The sequence below is a fragment of the Corvus brachyrhynchos genome, unplaced genomic scaffold (genome assembly GCF_000691975.1).
Source record: "Corvus brachyrhynchos isolate BGI_N302 unplaced genomic scaffold, ASM69197v1 scaffold23, whole genome shotgun sequence".
Classification (NCBI taxonomy): Eukaryota; Metazoa; Chordata; class Aves; order Passeriformes; family Corvidae; genus Corvus; species Corvus brachyrhynchos.
The window spans coordinates 2190567-2211589 of record NW_008238983.1 but is presented as its reverse complement, the minus strand read 5'-3'; the positions used below and the strand labels follow the sequence as shown (position 1 = coordinate 2211589).

The following is a 21023-nucleotide window of genomic DNA, read 5'->3' as shown; positions in this document are numbered from 1 at the left end:
TACTTTTTGACAGCAGCAGGCCCATCCCCATCCCCTATGAGCTAGCAGAGTGCTTGATGCAAACATGCTCTTGCTGCAGCAGTGGGTGCTGGTGGGGAAGTAGGAAGGGGAAGGTAGAAGGTCCTGTCAATCTCCCTACCCTTCTCCCCTGGAGAGGTGAGAAAGAACTGCTGTGGCAAAGGCACGGCTGCTCTCACTGCTGATTCCTGCATACCCTCACCTAGAAGCACCCATCTCACCTGCAGTGAGAATTTGACTCTTTCTTACTTCTCAAATACTCCATCTGACATAAGAGGTCTCATAGGGTTTTCAACCTCTATACACACTGCAAACACAAGCCTTTTAAAAACTTATCTATTTTATTTTTTTAATTGTTTAAATTTTAACTAAGCTTTTTCACAATTTGAATTCTTATGACAGAAAATGTTTACCAGGCAGGTAGAAAGATTCAAAATCTTTCTAAATTCAACAAAGGTTAAGCTCAAATTTATTTATTTTTATTTTTATGACTTAGCTAGAATGCAACAGCTGGACTAAATTAAAGAGACAAACAAATAGATTATGCAAGGACAAAGTTGCTTGATGTGTCTTATTTTTTCCACTAAAAACACAGTATCTCTGAAGCTTGTAATCTTGCCAGACATTGCCACTAGTATCTGAATTATTTTTGAAGGAGGCATCTGGATGTTTACTGGTAGTTTTCCAAATGACATCTTCAAATATGAAATGTCCTCAGTGTATTTAGGATTGTTTATTTTTTGAAAGCATCATACTTATATATCTTATATATATATATATATTTAAAACTATATGTATAGGTGGTTTATGCATATGTAAGTGTACATATATATATGTATATGTTTATATGTTTGTGTTTATATATCCAAATATATATACATAAACACTTATTTAAGAGAGAGAGAGAGAATTCTGAAAGCTCGGCTTTACTAATATTCATGCATGGTTGGCCAAAACATTAGACAATGCTCTAGCTGTGCCAACTCCTGGTCTACTGCAGCAGTTTGTTCCCTGCAATTAAAATGATAAAACCAGTCATATGCTGAAAATGGTTCAAACCATGAATAAAATTACAAGGCAAATGTAACTAAATTATATAAAACTTTTGTTGTTCAATATCAAATTTCATTTAAATGCTGTAATTAATACAGAATAACATTACAGAACCTTCAATGTAGTCTGAAAATTAGATCAATTAATTATACTTACCTTTTGACACATAGCAAGCGAAGTTCTACATAGTCTAGAAAACAAACTAACATTGTCCTTCTCCTCAGACAGGAAAATATATACCAACAAGGACTCTTTGGTGTCACAGCCTTAGTCAGATCTTCTCATGAGAGTTACAGAAACCCAGTATCCTATAGTACAATCTTTGGGAAAGTCATGACTTTCAAAAATGCAGGTGATCAAAGGACCTCTCAGACCCTCTCAAGTTGGGTCCTATAATCTGGACCAGTGAACATAAGACTTCACCTGGTTTATAGGTTTATGTGAGCAAACAATCACATCCTGTCTCACAGGCTCCCAAAGCTGCACAGGTGTAGCTGCATTGGGAGGCAAGCCTGCCCCCAAGACCTAGAAATGACCATGACAAACTTGAACCAGGTTGGTGGCCCCAACACACCACTGAGTATTTCTTCAATGTCTGTCTCCCTAGCTGGGATGTCAGCACAGGGCAAAGAGTAATTTATTCTCATATCTGTGACAGCTGTGTACTGGAGATCCTTTCATTCATGCTTTTGACATGTAAGAGGGAGCTGGAAGCTATCTGGATAGAGAAGGTCTACGACAGTGTTTTATAGAGGCAGCTTGTACACTGTATAATTAATCGCCTCTAGTAATATGAGCATAGGACAAATTTATTCAAGAAGGATTAGCAGTCTGTTGGCAGGACTTTAAATTAAATAATGATACTAAATAACTTGCATTCATATTTTTTCCTGCAGCTGTAGTGTATATTACTATCTGGGTCAGGGACTGACCTCTGTCCTTGTAGAGTGTCTACACAAGGAGATACCATTCCACCAACTTCTCTAGACATATATCTTCCATTTCTGCAACAAACTGTGTGAGCTCAAAGTTGATTTTTTGTACTCACAGAGCTCTGAAGTTCAATGAAAAAAAATACTAATCAGACTGGAGATATCAAGAAAAAGTTTCATGCTCTGTGCCATTAATCATTATTGCTCATTTTCCTCCATGGCAAAGTTACTGTAAAATTTGAAGATAAATATTTAATCTAAGTTCCTGTAAATAAAAATACAATGCATTTATAAATTAATGTTTGTTAAATTAGACTCATAAAAATTGGCCTGATGGTTCTGACCCACAGCCAATATTCTGTCTGACAGTGGCTTGTAGCAAGATAAAAGAAACCCTTAAGCAAACAGCTGTGAAATAATATGTGCACATTAAATCAGTTCCTCATATCTCCCAGTCAGTAACTGACTTAAATGCAGTAGCATGATGTGTAAAATTAGTTTTGTTATTTGGAAAACGATCATGCATAATAAGAGGTTCTAAGCCTAGTGTCAATTGTTTTATGGTTTAATGACAGCTTTCAATTGCTTTAATGGTTCCATCTTCAACATTCTGATTTATTGAACTCCATTTTGCGGTTTCTTCAGGACATGTTTTTATAGTGCTTCTCATTGGCTCCAGTTAGGCCCTGAATCTATGTTACGGTTCAGGAAATGTAGGCAAATTCCTATCTTCCAGTGAATTTTTGCTAAGCTGAATCTATGCTCTGCGTTTTAAGCAGGATCCCTTTTTCTTTCCCCTCATCACATTCACCTTCATCATGACCTTAAAATGGATGAATGAACCAATGACCCCTTTGGCATTACTAGCACAGGTACAGGGACGTGAAATGTGTGTCTTGTGAGCATGATATAGAAATTATGATGGTGTATCTTGCTAACTATATCTAGAAGAAATTATAAATAAACCAGAATTATTTGTTCTGATTTTTGCTAGCTTGCATAAGTTATTCAAGAGGATTAATGAAAAATTCTTTTACATAAATCAATACTGTTCGTAAACATTGCCCTTTGTGGGGCTCCTGTTGTAACATCAGGCTTGCTTGGATCAAACCTGTAGCACAAAAGACCAGATTCAATATGGAGGCATCAGAAAAGCCTACAGTAAAATGAAACTCTGAAAGGAAGGTTAATCAGAAGTTTGTAGGACTCAGCACAAGTCAGTGCTCTATGCAATCACTTGAAGAAGTAAAACTTCCTCCAGTACTATTTGTACTGAGGAGGCTGCTAAGAAAACAGGGATTTCAGAAGACTCCTTCAGACCAGCAAATGAGAACTGGAATATGAAAGGCAAAATGATGATACTTTGACCCAGTCAACTAGATAGGTAATATGAGAAGAAAGATCCCAGATCAAAAGACATGAGGAAGACAGAGTTTAGTTTGGCTCAACACGTCACAGCAGCAAGAAGCCACTAATGAAGACACAGTTGAGAGTGACACTAGAATTAAGAGTCAGAAAATTGATGACTCTGCATCTGAAATTCAGAGAGCTACCAAGAACGTCTTTAACATTGAAATCAAGAATATGATTTACATTATATATGTTTAGCAGATGCATTCAGCCGTATTTTGAGTTGCAAAAGTAATCTGGTGTGATATTGTATGAAGGCTGTACGTGTTTTCAGCAGGTTTTATCAGCTCAGATATGATGTGAGAAGTGCTGTGGTAACATGGCTCTTTCTTTTGCTGTTCATTCTCTTCTGACTGCAGCTTGAACTAGAAACACATTTTGGAAGGTATTTGAGCTCACGTGTTTGGGTGCTACAGATTGTTCTGAAGTGGTATGAAGTGAGTAAAATGTTAGGAATATGTCAGCAATCTAACATGAAGGAGAAAAGTAATTATATTCAATCAATGCTTGGCAGCAATTGGCATGAAGCAATGGGTCATGGTGCCTTCCCATCTACCTTCCAAGCCTGAGCCAGTTGAATGGACAGGCACCTGAGGGGAAAAATGAACAACAAGGAAATTCAAGGAAAAAAGATTTTATATTTGCCTGTGTTTGAAAATTGTGGCTTTAAGCTATTTAGAAAAGAAACAAAAAGCTTTTGAGATCGGTCAGGAAGATAACGGATCTAATGTAGAATTTTTTAAATGGTCATATATTTCTTATTTTGGGGTAATATTTCCTGAATGTCCTAACTGTGCATTTTTCCCCTAGATACCTGTCACTGGACTGATCCTGTAAACAGTCTCTAAAGATAGATAGAAAGGCACCAAAATACAGCAAGACTCATCACTTCAGGCTGACTGCTGCAAAGACTTGACTGAAGATATGTGCCATTATTTTTAATGTAAGTATTAATTATACATAGTTCATAGAATCAGAGAATGTCAGGGGGTTGGAATGGACTTTAAAGATGATCTAGTCTCAACTTCCCCTGCTGTGGGCAGGGACACCTCCCACTATACCAGGTTGCTCAAGGCCTTTTCCAACCTGGCTTTAAACACTGCAAGGGACGGGACATCTACAACCTCCCTGGGCAACGTAATCCTGTGCCACATCACCCTCACAGTAAAGAATTTTTTCCTAATATCTAACATAAATTTCCCCTTTTTCAAATTGCACCATTTCCTTTCCTTTTGATCTCTTGGTCTGAGCTGTCTTCTCAAATGCATAGGTGTTTAAACGAAAAATTTTGTTGATACAGTCTGGTCTGGGTAGTGTACGTTAGGGAATTCCGCTTTCCAGAGGAAGATAAGAGCAAACACCCTTTTGGTTTTGTAAGAAAAAAATGTGTAAGTGTACCTCCTGTTTTACTGATGATATTAATGTAGGTCCTCATACCCTTTAAGGAAATTTCTTCACTAATGAAAAAAATTTGTGTTTCAGCTGAGTCTTTCTGCTAAAACAAAGCAAGATATAGAGAGCAAGAGTAGAGGTTTGGTGTAAGAATCACATCTTCTAATACCAAAGCAAAAAATTTAACAATAGATTACATCAAAGAACTGGCAGTTCTCTCCAATAAAAATGCTAAATACTGTGTTTATTCATCTGAACTTATTTCTTTGGTTACAGAGAATAAAGACTAATCACTGAAGGTTGAAAGTCAGACTAAGAAGAAAGGCGATTATTTTGCTTTTAGAAATTCACAGATTTTCAAACTGTTTTAAAGTTACAGGATCTAATTAGTATCATTCACACTTCATATAATCCTTTGTGGTTACTTCAAAAAGGGCCTCACTTGTTGGTTTTCCATGCCTTTCAGAAAATTCTGGCTGTTATGGAAAAGAGAAAAACTCCTGTTTATACGAAAAGGAAAATACAAAAAGCAGGGAAGAGTATCAAAAAACAGTTTGAAGTCGGGTGGTGGTGATAAAATCAGAAATAAAGTTTAACTAATAAACTGAAATAAGAAGGCAGCTGGAGAAGCAATAAAAAGCAGATGAATATTAGCTGTTGGTAGCTCTATGTACAGTGATTACCTCAAAATAATAAATTAATAAAAAATACAACATTTATAAAATTCTACATTAGATCAATTTTCTTCCTGACTTATCACAAAAACTTTTTATTTCTTTTCTAAAGAGTTTAAAGCCACAATTTTCAAACACAGGCAAATATGCTAACACATACAATTCTGCTGACATATGAAATCAATGTAATTTTTTTTTACAGCAGCACTGTTTGAGAACAGATCCTACTGCCCTGGCACTGTAAAATCATTTGCTTTATGTCATTTGGCTAGAGAGTGGTCTGCTTTCATTTAGTTCAATGGCTGGTGCTGATAGCATCATGTTTAAAATATAGTGCTAAAGATAAAGTCTTTATCACATGTATGTTTGTGCATAAAGGAGTACTTTTCATGATATCTGATTCTGGAAAGAAGCAGGACTACAACAAAAAGAATTCTACAGAATAAAACAGTTTATGTCCAAAAATTAATCTTCCTAGATTTTAACTTGAGCATCTATCTCCCTGTTCAAAATGTCATCTTAAGAGAATTCAGAATTGCTCCAGGCTTCTCAGCCTGCATATGGAGATCCAAGTCTTCATAAAGAAATCTGTTAGATGATCTGCAACATATTCAGCAGATAAATATAAAGCGCTTGCTCTCATCATTGATCTTCCTGACTGGCAGATCATGTGTAAACAGAATGATTCTAGTCTGATGGCTTATTACATATTTACATGAGGATGATCAAGAAGAAAGCTCCCTTTAATTAGATGGTGGGACCCTGTGGGGTCTCCTGCACATTTGATTTCCCCCAGAGCAAGTAATTTAAATCCTATGAATCATTGAAGCTCAGTATGCCTGTTGGGTTTTGACAAGTGTCTCAGTGTCCCACTGAGGCTAAAGCAAATGCAGCTGGAAAGTATTTTTTCCCCAAAATGTGAGTGCTGTGCAGCTTTTTATCTACATTTCTAATTCTTTTTTCTAAATATAAGGACCCATAGATAAGACATTCATAGTAAGTAGCTAAAGTGAGACAAATTAGGTGAAAAACAGCACTTTGATATCAATTATAACTTCTTGACACGCTCTTTTAACATGCATTCAATAGTTGCATACAAAGAAATTTGACATTCTAGAGCTTCAGGCCACAGTATTTTCTCATTTGTACTTCTGCAAGTCATTGTATCAGTTCCACCACCTCACAACAAGAAAGACAATGAGGTGGTGGAGCAAGTCCAGAGAAGGGCAGCGAAGCTGGTAAAGAGTCTGGAGAACAAGTCTAATAAAAAGTGGCTGAGGGAGCTGGGGTCGTTCAGCTTGGAGAAAAGGAGCTCAAAGGAGACCTGCTAAGTTTCTGGAAATACCTGAAAGGAGTTTGCGGTGAGGGGGATGTGGCAGTTGAGAGACGGGATGCAGCTCAGTGCAAGCAAAAGTCCAATTTATTGTTTCTGCAGCCTGGCTTATATACCTTTATAGCCTTTAAACAAAACTTTCCATTCCCTTAGTAAAGAGCACAACATTCACGTTTCCTAGCAACATTAATTAACTATCATCTTGCATTATTTCTCTAAAGCAAGACACAATGTAATATATGACATTCCTTTTACTCAGTCCTTCAAAGACATGTCTGCCACTCCCATGGCTTCTGTCCCACTAAGGTCAAGATATCCATACCTGCAGTACTTTCCGCTTGGCTTCCCAACTGCCTCTCCACAGCGGGGGTCAGCTTCTGCTCTCAGGTAACAAGTGACAGGAAAAGAGAAAATGGCCTCAAAATGGAACAGGGGAGGTTTAGATTGGTTGTTAGGGAAAATGTCTTCATGGAAGGGGTTGCAAATCATTGGAACAGACTGAGAAGGGAAGAGGTGGAGTCATCATTACTGGAGGTGTTCAAAAATTATGGGGATATGGCACTTGAGGACATGATTTAATGATTAACATGGTGGTAGTGCTAGGTTGACAGTTGGACTTGATAATCTTAAAGATCTTTTCTAACCTTAAATATTCTCTTATTCTATGATTGCAAACTTACAGGAGTTACTCAGGACTTACAACAATATAATAGCTGTCCCATTATTAACTTTAAAGGATTTTTTTTTCCCAACAGAGAGAATATATTCAGTAAAATCAGTAACTGTTCTGTTGAGCTAATAATTGAGGGAGAGAAATAGTAAGACTCCCCAGCATATGCAGTGCTACATGGATGTTCACCTTAGAAAGCACTTCAGAAGCACAGTTGATAGGGGAAGAGCAGGTTGTACTGTCTCTGCTGTTGAAGGTCTCTAAGAATACATGAATTAAATTTCTCTGATAATCAACACAGGTAAAGTTAGGACAGAAAAATGAAGTAGATTCCCTCTTGCTATCTTTTTAGAATATTTTTCCATGCTTTATGTGATTAAGCATTACATCAGTCATAGACCTTGAGTATGGATGGGACTTTGAGCAACTTGGTCTTGTGGAAGGTGACACTGCCCAGGGTGGTTGGAACTAGATGAACTTTAAAGTTCTTTCCAATCCGAAAATTTCTATGATTCTTTCCTATGAGAGAAAATCCATAAAGAATAATTTGTGAACTCAAGCAGAGGCCCAGACTGTGAGATTTGTTTAGAACAGCACAGGCGCTATCTGTGCCATTCATCTTAAGGACAAATCACAAGTCAATCATTGTCACAGTTTCCCTTAAATTACCACAGGACTGTCTACACAAGAGCTTAGTTATTAGCCTATAGCTCCCTAAAATGCCATTTCCTTAGAATCTCAAAGAATGTCTTGATTTGGAAATAATCCCAAGCAACATGAGAGACAGAAATGCCTGGAGGTGGCAAAAATGGAGAGAATGAAATGGGGAATGAAACATTAGAGAGTCTAAATCTACTTTTTTCAAGGACACTGGAACAAATAACCAATGAATATTTCAGTAGGCAGAAAGGCAAAAGAAGCCAAATTTTGCAAGAGTGTGTTTCTCAAAGTTGGTCTATTATGCACATTCTCCATTGTCAGTGATGGGTAAACTTGTGTAGTGATTTTCCATAAAAGGGGGCGTTTCTATGTCCTACTTCTCTACAAGATTGCCTGTTTTCTTTAAACTTGAAGGAATTTACTTTTCACTCAGATACCTAATTTGGCTGAAATCTGTAGGATGTAACAGACAGACAGACACACAGGCTGATCATTTGATTGCTCCCTGATGAATTGAGTATGAAGGAAAAAAAAAAATAGGAATTATAGAGTGTGTGACTGTATTAGTAAATGAAATATACCAGAGGCCGTTTCCTGAGATGAACTGACACAAACGGCCCATGTTCACCCCAAAAAACTATCCAAAAGGAGGTACTCATAGGCAAGGAATAGCCACAAAAAAGTGTCTACAATTTGATAATTCTTTAAGCAAGTTTATGCATTGTTTGGGAAAGTTTAGGCCAAAACAATGTCAGGAACCATTTTAGCAGCTGGGTTCCTGTGTGTAGAAATAGCCTTGTCAGAATTTAATTTGTTCATATAGGTATAGGTAGTATTTACTTGATACACACGTCCAAACTTTTTTATGTCTAAGAATTTCTTTGAAAAGTTTTACTTACTATGACTACCATGTCATGCAACTTACTCAACTGTGAAGTTTTTAGGATGCACATATGTCTACAGCTCTCCCTTCTGTTTCATTAATTTTATCAACTTGCTGATGATGGAGCCAGAGGTGCCTTCTGTATGAAATTGTATAGCACAATCTGTGATTGTCAGCCTCTTCTCCAGTTCACTTTGTTGATGTTCTGCCTTAGAAATATCTCCTTATATACAAGCAAACATCAGTTCAGCTGATTTTTTTTCATTCACTGGGATTGCCAGGACACGGAATGTGTCCTCAATAAGTGTCACATTTTTTCCCATTTTTTCAACATGATGATCATGACACAAGTGTGTCACCATTAAAAAAAATTAAAAAATAAAATGAGTGTTCAGGAAAAGTTGAACTCAAAATTTCCCAAGCAAAAATGAGATAGAATAAATAATACAGCTTGATCAGCATTCCATCTAGAAAGCAATTTATAGAAACCAAGAATATTTTCCTAAAAGACAGACTCGATGGAAAAGTTTTTTTTCTCTTTTAACATGAGCAAGGAATGGTTGTCACATTGCCTTTCCATTAGTTTTACCTAAAACCATTTGTGAATGGTAGTAATCATCTGAAAAATTATCAGAAGCTCTTGATAGGAATATTTTGGCACCAGTTAAGGTATAGAAAGCAGTAACTTGAAACATGCTGCACCATGTTTCCAGCTCGTAGAATTTGCCACTGCTCCACTGACTTCCAGAAGCACAGATTAAATAAGGTGTTATTAGTCCAGTAGCACTAAGGTTCTCAAAAAATTGTTAAGATTCATTAATGTTGCTTTGGGACTAATATGTATGAGTTTGATGCACTTATTTTCTTAATTATGGTGACATTCTATGCTTTATCCTTTCTCTAGGAAAATAACCTTAATTAAATAGAAACATAACCAGGTGCTGTGTACGCCTCTTGAAATATGAAGTCACTTTTTCTTGTTCAAAAATATATTAGAGAATTATTTTTCTTTGTAATAACTAGAGAGAAACCAAATTCAATGAGAATCTATAGGAGATATTTCCCTGAGGCTACACAATGCTGATGACTTTTATTTTTTGAACATTTTTTTTCCTGAAGGAAACAGGATGGATGGCATCTGGGCAGCACTGATTTTATACAATCATGTAGCCTAGTCCAGGCTTTTCAATAAATGACCCTGTATGTAAAATGAGGGGAAGTCAGATTTGAGGCTGGCTTGGGGAAGCTTTGAGAAGCAGTAAAGATGACTGGTGGAGACAGCTGGGCAGGACTCTCTAACTGGCTACTTCTCTGCAAGTAGCTTTCTGACATGCATAGGGCCCATAGGAATGGTGATATGTCATAGAAGGGTCCCTGCTTTCTCTGAAATGTGCTGTTGTTGAAATGTCACTGCCTTGTTGAAAAGCCTAGGGAGTTCCAGGGAAACTGCAGAGTTTTCAATAAATGCTTTGATGCTCTGTTTCCTCTCTGTTACTTTCTGGTAGTCTTCAAAAAATGGGACCTGCTACAAAAAAAAGATATGTCAAGGACATGGCAGTGTGGTGATGACTTGCATAGGTTACTTTGAAAAGTGCCATGCTAAAGAGATTCTATCACTCTTGAATGATCTGGGTGGTGTCTCAGCTCTTCTGGACCTAGCAGTTTCCCTGCAGGTGTCAATGGAGTCAGAATTACATTCTCTGGTTTATGTATCACCTACATTGTGCAGTGTTATTGCCTTAAATACTTTCTGGTACATTACAGTATGAAACTTGTGAACATACATGGATTGTCTAAAGTAAAAGAATCAGACACCAATAGCCTCCTTTGTTTTTATATGAACTTATATAAATGCTTTTAATTTTTAAAATTTTCTTCTCTATTTTGGAATAATCACATAATTAAATGAAAATTTTAAAATTAGTCTGCGTTGCTAAGCTACGCAAGACTTCATTTTCTCTGAGTCTTGATAACGCAAATTATACATGAAATGCATTTGTCTTTGTATTTAAATATTCTAGAGCTTAATCAATGCACCAGCCTTGTCCCTTGAGATAGGATACATAAGAAGCTTTGTAAATGATATTTCGTTTGACTAGGACAGGACATTCATCCTCCTGAATTACATTCTGGTGGAAACAAAGTGATGAATTTAACGGAATATATGCATATTTTCTACTTCTGCTATTAATACGTAGCTGGGATAGTCCATCATCTCCAATTTTTGCAGGAGATAAGAATGGGTGGAGACCCCCAGAGCTTAATTCTGAGTTGCAAAGGCAACTCAATAAGATTTTCTGACTCTTCTCCCTTATGAACCTGTTACTGAGTCAGTTCTATTGCTTATACTAACATGTAATGTACAAGAGAAATAGTCTAAAACACTTCAGCTGATTATTGAAGGAGATTGGCACATACATCCACAAGTGTGTTTCTGTATGAATTCAATGTGTTACACTGATTTAAGGTAAAGAATATTTTGAGGTACTTCCACAGTATTTCCACATCTCCTACCAAGAGTGGATAGAGTTAGTCGTAACAAAAAATAGTAGCTTTGTTAAACAGTGCTTGGAAGGACAGGCACCATGACGAGTGCTGTAAAATGATTATAGGATTATAAAGTGTATTAGTCTGAGCTTGCCAAACCATCACTATAGACAAAACCCTATATTTTTTAATTTTAAAAAGTGCCTTTATGTGATTTAAGGTTCATCATGATACAGAAAGGAGCACAGAGGCACAGTGACGAGGGGGAGATCCCCAATAAGAGACGTCAGCCTCAGCTGCTGTTAGGCTTGTCCTAGGAGAGCCTCAGCAATAGTGTCTAGGTGTCACATTAGGAAGACTCACAGGCAAGAAAGGTCAAAGTGTTTGGCAAGGAACAAGCATAGGGCAAAGGGGTAAAATTACAAAAGGGGCTGGTCACACATAAACAGGTGGCTGGGCAGTATCTTGGTCCAGACATACTCTATGCCTGATAAACCTAGTCCATCCTGTTTTCTTATTAAGTGCCATTTCTATCTGTTTTCCTGGGTGAGGGACTCTCTATCACTGTGCATGTGTGTGTACAGGTGTATGAGTGCTGGCAACTAGCATGGGACCAAGAATCAGAACCTCAGGATCTATCTGTCTGTGGTGTCAGTGGCTGGAGAGACCAGAGCATGTGCACATTGTGTGTGTATGTATGACAGTGCATGACTGCCAGCCAGGATCAAGCTGGGATACTCAAAGAGAAGGATAAGGGGCTTGGGAGCCAGTTATTGGAGTGGCCATAAATCTGTGCTGAATAGCAGGGAGACTGATGTGGTCTGAGGGTTCCTGGAGGAAGCAACTGCTAGACAGGCTGAGTGGCTTGGGACAGCCACTGTTCTTAGTGGTAGGACATACTTACATATATAATATGGATACCCACATATTATATATATATAGAGCGAGATAGATATATATATATAGATATATATATATATATATATATTCTTCTCATTATTAGACCTTTACCATGAATTGCCATAGAAGGGGATAAGATTAGTCCATTTGTACTATCTCCATTTGTATGTGTGCTTTTGTCCGTCTTAATTTGTGTGGCCAGCTGTGTATATGTGTGCATATTTGGTACAGTGTGACTGTGCCTATCCAGGTTTGTCCTCATCCTTACTTCTGGCTTGACCTGGGGACATGAGGGTGCTAGCAGCCTCACTTCTTTCTGCCTAGTCAGTTCAGAAGCCTCTCAAACAAATACCTTACTGTCGGCTGGAGGTGTCACTTCAATATGTTTTTGTTTGTTGGGTGAGCAGTTGGTTGATAGGTGAGGTTTAAAGAAATATGCTAAATGGCATTGTATCTGGCTGGCAACCAGATACAAGTGGGGTCACCCAAAGCTCAGTTTTAGAGCCAATGTTCTTTAATATTTTTATAAATTATTTGGATGCATGTACCTTAAATTTGCTGATGATATTAAACTAGGAGCTGTGGACTCCATTGAGGGCAGAGAGATGTTACAGAGAGATCTGCATAGACTGTAGAGTTGGACAATCACAAACTGTATGAAATTCAACAAGAGCAAATTCTGTTTTTTCCACCTGCGATAGAAAAATCACAGTTATATATACAAGTTGGTGGACAAGAAGCTAGAGAGCAGCCCTGTAGAAAGAGATCTGGAGGTCCTCGTCAATGACAAGTTGAATATGAGTCAACAGTGGGCCTTGGTAGCCAGAACGGCCAACCAAATCCTGGGCACATCAAGTACAGCATCAGTAGCTGGTCGAGGGAGGTGATTATCCCACTCTACACTGCACAGGTCCAGCCTCACCTTGACGACTGTGTACAGGTTTCAGGTTTGGGGTCTGAAATATTAGAAAAACAGACATCACACGCTTAGATTGTATCAAAAGGAGAGTGGCCAAGATGGTACAAACTTTCAGAGGCAAGCCTTATGAGGGGCAGCTAAAGACGCTTGGTTTGTTCAATTTGGAGAAGAAAAGTCTGAGGGGTGACCTCATCACAGCCAACACCTTCCTTAGGAGAGCAGTGAAACGGGAGGTGTTGATCTCCCTCAGGTGACCAGTGATAGGACACAAGGAAATAGTATTAAGTTGTGTCAGGGAAGCTCAGACAGGATACTAGGAAAAGGTTCTTCATGAAGAGGTGGTTATTCACTGGAACAGGCTCTCCAGGGAAATTACACTAAGCCTGTCAGAGTTCAAGGATTGTATGGACGGTGCCCTTAATCATATGGTATAGTTTTAAGGTAGTCCTATAGGAGCAGGGAGGTGGACTCAGTGTTCCTTAAGGGTCCATTCCAACTTGAAATATTCTATGATTCTGATAAAGAAACACACAAAAGTTAAAGAATAATTTCAAATCTCACAGCTGATGCTTTCATTTGGCACTCAAGACTTTTTTTCCCATCACCTTCTGCATCCTCATTGCACCTTTCCCACAAAATCTCCCAAAAGCAATCCACAACAGGGAATAAATGGGATTCTGTGAAAAAGATAAGAAAAGTGCAAGGAAAAGCTAAATTTCATCAGAAATTTTCAGCTACAGGATGGACTGCCTGACATATTGCAGGGAAAAGGGAGCTCATTCTGCTGGCATTTATCATTGCTGAAGATGTATGTAGTTGCATAGCACAGCAACTTGACTCTCAGAGAAATGATGGTTTAGATTTTTGTTTCTACTAAAGAGAAATAATCCTCACAGATGATGGAACTAAGAACTACAAGAACACAAAAATGATGAAGGAAATATTTAATTTCAACATATTTGCATGTCAGTATATGAGGCCAAGCAGCCTTCTGTGAGGATACTAGAACAAGATTTGGGTAACCTCAGTTCAGTTCCATGTTCTTGCAGAAGATTCTCACAGTATCATCAGAGTGCTCACCATGGAGTGGTTTTAATCTTTCTTCTGGCCCTTAGAAATTTATGTTTCAAATTTTTTGGGAAAGGACAGCTCTCTCAGTGGTCAACGTAATTTCTTTTTGTGTTTGAGCAAAGACACAATTTCATATTAGCATCTGCCTTCTGAATGGCAAAGTAATCTTGACATGGTGTTGATATTCATTACCATCTAAAGCAATGCCTATGCTAAGGCTAATTTTTCATCACAGATGTTGTGGTTTAAGCTCAGCTGGCGACTAAGGTCCACACAGTCCTGCACTCACTCCCCCCACCAGCAGGATGGGGAAACAAATCAGAAAAGTAAAAGTGAGAAAATGTGAGGGTTCAGACAAAAACAGTTAAATAGGTAAAGCAAACCCCCCCCACACAAAACAAAACAAGGAATTCATTCACTGTTACCCATGGGCAGGCAGGTGTTCAGCCATCCCCAGGAAAGCAGGGCTCCATGACATGTAGCAGTGACCTGGGAACACCATCACTCTGAACGTGTTCCCTCCTTCCTCCTTCTTTCTTCAGCTTTGTATGATGAATATGATGACATACAGTATGGAATATCTCTCTGCTCAGTTGGAGTCAGCTGTCCCAGCTGTGTCCCCTCACAATTCCTTGAGCACCCCCAGCCTATTTGCTGGTGTGATGGGGTGAGAAACAGAAAGGTCCTTGACACTGTGTAAATAATCAAAATATCCTTGTGTTACCAGCAATGTTTAGGTCACAAATCCAAAACACAGGCCCGTACCAGCTACTAACTCTAACCCGGTCAAAACCAGCACAGCAGATTGCAACTATTCTGTATTCCAGCAACGCTGTGCTTTGCACTCGTCTAAATAATCTTCTTCCTTACTTTCATCAGGCATCTGTCTACCAGTCATGCTACAGTTTTGCCAGTGTACTTACTGTGTCTACATGTGAGGAGCATCTGTTCACCCAGACGTGTTGAACGTGGATCATATTACTGCATACTCCTGATTGCAGAAACAAGGCTGGCAGGAGGCCCTAGACCTGGCCTGAGTCTCTTCAGCCATCTGGTACTTGCTGGCTTTGTAATCCCAGACCATGCCAAGATTTATAACAAAAGCACCGGTTTTACAGATAAAAACAATTGACAATAGTGGCTTTTTGCACAGGAATGCAAAAATCAGAGAGCATAATGTCTTTCTGCTGACAGCTTCCTTCAGTCCCATCTGGTATTCTGTGTGCTCTGATTGAACCCATATACCATTAGAGGCAGTGACACATGCTAACAGTTGCTATAGTTGCGCTCCAAATACAACTAACAAAATCTTTCCTGAATTGTAACTTCATGCCATTTGAATGTCTCCTATTTTTATGCCTGAATATGGAAGTTTCTTCCCCTTCTGTATTTTAAATACATTCTTTTTTTTTTCCAAGATTGCATGATGAATTTAATTACAGCAGACTGATAAATAGGAGTTCCAGTAGTATTTCAGTCTGTAGATTTTGTATGTGAGTTACTTCAAATATCATTTCATTGCATTATGAAAGATTTTTTTTTTTTTTTTTTATTTCCAGGAACTACACAATTAAAATGATTGTCCTTTGAGATGAAAAAAAACCCCTTACCTTCTGTTTTCCTTTTTCATCCATTTAGACTACTGTTCTACAGACTTTTAAGAAAAAATTTTGATATTTTCATATATGCTTCTTCGGCTTAGTCATTGCTGAATACATGACCTGGATAACATATCAGTTTAATTTCTGCAATATTTATTCAATCCTAGGTAAAAAGATAGATGTAATACAAATTCTTTGCAGGATAATCTATTATACTGCAAACTTCCTGATATCCGTGAAAAAGGATTTTTATATCGCTACTTGTATGCCACTTCCTGATGAGCCCCAGATACACTGAAGATCCTGATGTGTGACTCCTACTTAAGATTAGACCATTTGCTTCATATGAAAAAAGGTTGAAATTGCCTGACCTATTTTTATTAACTTTCTTTCTCACTTAGCAGTAAGAAACTTTTCTCGTTTCCTTTTTTTCCCCTTTCCCTTCCTATTCCTCCACATCTAGCTATCGATTTACAATCGCTGCAGGGCCAGCATTTCTCAGAATATATAACAATGGGTGATGTTTAATCAAAAAGCAAATAATAAAGGGAACAAAGGCTTCAAAATCAAGCTTTTGTGATAAAAGCCAGGTGAAAAAATTCTCTCATGGCGCACTATAAAATGCAGGTGTTCTACAGTGTGGATGTTCAATCAACATTACATGAAGTCTCTTGCAGAGAGGATGGCTTCTCCTACAGTGGGATTGCTAACTCCAGGGCCTGGCAAACCTGCATTCACACACCTGTTTTACCTGCCCTACTGTGACTGATAGGAAGTCATTTGTCCATTCTGTCCCCTTGCTCTCTGTGAGTCTCCTTGAGGTTTTGTGGTTGGGCTTGGGAATTTTTTGGTTTATTGTTTGTTTGTTTGTTTGTTTTAATGGAGAAGGAGTAATTTGGAAATCTATGCCTTGGCCCCACAGTGACAGCTTTTGCTGTCACTCTGCACTGCACTGAACACAATCATGGGGGCAAGAGATACTACTCTTTGTCCTCTGACATTTTATTTCTTTAGCTATGATGGACGTGATAGAAACCCTGTATTTTCCAAACTCCTTTAAAGACAGCAAATTACAGTAACTTAGAAAACTTAGTCAAATCAAAACATTTTTGAGCCAGAGAGAGCAAGATATCACAGGGAAAAAAGGATTTAGCAAAAAATGGGTCTGTCTCACATTGCAATCTCTCCTGTCAGTCTTCTATAAATGCGCCTTTGCTCAATTACCTTTGTTTCTGGCTTGGAGAAGAGATTTTACTGTATACTCTTCCTTTAACATGACCTCCATGTGTATCTATCAGTGCCTCAAAAAAGGAAAGAGGAAATTTTGGAGTTTTGGAGGAAATTTATTTGAGAAGAAATACAGTGAAGTGTCTGTGTTAATATTGGCATGTAGGAGTTATAAATGCATGTTCGCTACCAATGAAAGGTAGACATATTAGCCCTTATTTCTGGGGGTGACATCTCAGGCAAATTTAATTACTTCAGCAGGGTTTGGGTTTTTTTCAGATAAATGTCTGTAAGACCAAGTAGCACCAGAATGACAAAGGTAAGTCTTTGTGACATTTTATAAGGTCTGTGATGGGAAAACACAATGTGCATGAGTCTTTTCAACTATGCTTTCTTTAACCTCTACATTTCTATCTGTATCTAATGCAAATATATATTTCTCAGAATCAGTCACTGTATAACTGCCCAGAATAGAAGGATGTTCAAGAGAGATTGTTGGTATTTTTTTGCTAAATTTGAATCAGTTTTGAACTTAAGTTGTAAAAGTTCAAGTGCAAGAAGAATTGCTAGTGTGATGTTCACTATTAATGCTCCAGGATCCACAGGATGAACCACCTTACTCTGACTGAGAGCGCTGCAGTGATAACATTATCCCTCAGTAAAGTAAGAACATATTTTAAATTATTGTCACTTGACAAAGCTGATATCATAGACTTTCTCCTCTGCAGTGTTTAGAAGAAAGTTATTTGATTTTTTTGTCCCATGGATTATTTCTGTGGAAAAATGTATATGTAGAGGAATAGGGTATTTTATCCTTCAGACAAAATGAATAGTTTTGTTCAGCTCTCAGTGTATGCGCAATAATGCTGCCTGTGAATGTGAAAAGCTGAAAATGCATAAACTTCACTGATTTCTATATTTACATTACAAAAATGTGATATCTGATATCCACTGTCTATTTTTCTATACATGTACGCAGAAAATATGTGATTAATGTATACTGCTACCATATACCATATTTCTATACTGAAAAACATAGCTGAACCTTTTTTTTTCACCCTATCCACTCTGCTGGCTGTATTATTAGTAACATACATTACAAATTACTTCTTAGACATCCAGAAATGAGGGAGACTTGGAAAGTAGGGAAATACCCATGTGTGCCCCAAGAAGAACACAAGCCATAGAAGTTCATTCATTTAACAATGTTTTCTACTAGATATGGTAAGCTGAGGAGTTAATAATTTCTCTCTAAACCTTTGATGACTCGCTACAGCCCTATCAGCCCTATCCAGGCACTGGATCTTCAAACAAGCTCAAGTAAAAGTAGTATTCTTCTGTTCTTAAAACAGAAGGGTTTCTATAATTTTTTACCAAATGGTGGTTACTCCAATGGGAAGAAATTAAAATGTGGTATATAATCTATTTATCTGCCACACTCCACAGAATCAAAAATTGGTTGGTGGGCAGCAGCTTAAACACATAAACCTGTTCTTTTCAATTCTTTGCAGCATGTGTTATTTCAAAGGTGAAACACCATACCAAATTTGAGAAACAGTTTGCTAGGGTTAGGGTGAAATAACCATACAGGAGTGTCCTTTGACCGAAAAACCTTAAGTTATTCTGAAGAGGATCCCAGATATTAACAATAGTAGCTGTGAGAGGGGAGCTGAAGGGTAAGAGATGTATCAATTCATAGACAGTATTTCCAGCAGTACAGTTCATTATGTGATCTTAAATTCTGATGTTTTCTACACAAAGTTTCATTCAGGGTTCTGTGTTTCAATGTAGAATACTAGACAGCTTACTTACTTACTGATAAAGTAAAATAAAACCAAACACCCCTTTGCAGTTTCACAGAGGCAACTATCATGTTCACCTAAGAAACCCTACATTGAAACTTTACCTTTCAAAGCAATTTGATTTAAATCAATAGTAATATTCAGAACCAAAATGCTCAAATAATTTAAAATCTGTGAGCCAAATTCCCTGCTTTGACAAAGATGAACTCAAGAAATCTGTAGCACAGAGACTGAAGAAGTTAGAAAATGTCACTTTTTAATTTGATCTTTATGAATTACTTATCTGTTTCATACAACTAAGATGAGCTAAGGTATTATAAGACACCTTTGAACTTGGATTTTTTTTTCTGAGAGAGCACCTAGGGGTGTAGAAAACTGGATAGAAGTACCTGAGGCATAAGTATATAATCCAAGAATTTACTAATAGCAGATTTCAGTAAATCCACCAGCACTCAAGTCAGAGAGAAGGGGAGTGATGATTTGAGGATATTTTTCCCTTTTTGACATTGATAATTCATACATGTAAGGTGATTTAGAATGAAATAAAACCAACATCAAATATTTGTGTTTAATTACCCAGCGTAACAGAATGGACTCAAAGGTGATTGCACGTCTTTAGTGAAGTTAAAAATAGTCTCACATGAGACATCAAAGGGTCTTTGACCATAGACAAACTAAAATTAAAACTATTAGTGCTTATATTAAACATATGCAGTAGGATAAAAAAAGAACCACATACCATTACTGCCATAATCACAATATGATATTTCAAAAGCTGTCCAGAAAAAAAAAAAAAAAGAAAGTAGAAAAATTTTGAAAAATCATTGTGTTTTGGCAAAACTTTTAAATGGTATTTTTCTTACGATTTTTTGTGAAGCAAACTCATTGTTCCTTATGTACAGTTTGTTGAGAAACTCAGGAAAAAATTACTCTATTTTTACACTGAATCAGAATTTCAACATCTAAGGGACTTCTGTTGTTTTGGGTGGGGTTTTTTTTTGATGAGTTATGTTTCGGTTTTCCCTACCCATAATTTAAATACCACATTTATGAGTGTCTGAACTTTAACTTAAATAAAAATAATATAGGAATACTCCATCTATGTGTAAAGGGAAATTTTTGGAAAAACTTAAGCAGGAGGCATTCTAAGCTGAAGCCAGTACAAATACAGCAATAACATTTTATTCTTATCTGGCCTTTTATATCATGCATTCTACCTTATGATTCAGAATAATGCAAAATTAAAAATGAAAAGTTAACAATATTTTGAATGCAGGAGAAAACATGAGTAAGTATATCTCTAAAACACCTTCCATTTGATGTATTTTTGTTTTTCAAGAGCACAGTTTGTCCTATAGTGGGAAGAAACAGAAAATGAGCTATTCACACCTTGTTTGGAACCCATACCTTTGTCACTGTATTCAGTTGTAGGATCACTGAATTCACAGCTCAAAGAGTATGTCTAATGCACGCCGAGGAGATTTCAGGTGCAGAATGAGCGTACTCACATTGAAAATAGACAAATGTCTGCCTTTCATATTGTATGAAAATTATAAACTCATTTAGGATATTATTTCATATATATTTTACATATATAGTCACCAAATTATCTGCATCTGGTGCAACTGGCATTCATTCCAGGACAAAGAAAATGAAGCAGAATGGCACTGCTGGATGATCCATCCAATGAGTAGAAAAAGGCAAACATCCGTTCTCCTTTCCTGATCCCCTTTGTAGTGTTTGATCTGACTGATTTGTGTATCCTAGTACCACCCTTCAAAGGAATAGTATGTCAAAAATGGTTTCAGTCCTCCCGTAAAGGCCCATCCTCTGTGCTGTAGCTGAAACCTGTATATCCTGTTCCTAGGCTACTAACAAGGAACAAATACTGAGATATTTGTAAAATTTACATGCAACCTTCAGGAGACCGGGAATGTGACATACCAGCCTATTACAGCTGGTGATGGGGTCCGAGGCTGCGACCCAGGAAG

At 37.5% G+C, this 21023-nt stretch overlaps 1 long non-coding RNA gene across 2 annotated transcripts in view; it reads right to left on the bottom strand.

Moving 5' to 3' along the window:
- Positions 1-21023, bottom strand: part of LOC108447771 — a 97164-nt gene that overhangs the window by 6087 nt on the left and 70054 nt on the right. Inside the window, exons 5-7 of one of the 2 annotated variants that reach the window (XR_001863455.1) lie at positions 15326-19807; positions 14828-15094; positions 929-13368 (exon numbers count right to left, since the gene is read on the bottom strand). This is a non-coding gene — a long non-coding RNA (uncharacterized LOC108447771). Of the gene's footprint in view, positions 1-928; positions 13369-14827; positions 15095-15325; positions 19808-21023 lie in introns of those variants that run through there. The other variant, XR_001863456.1, reaches the window with a different exon arrangement.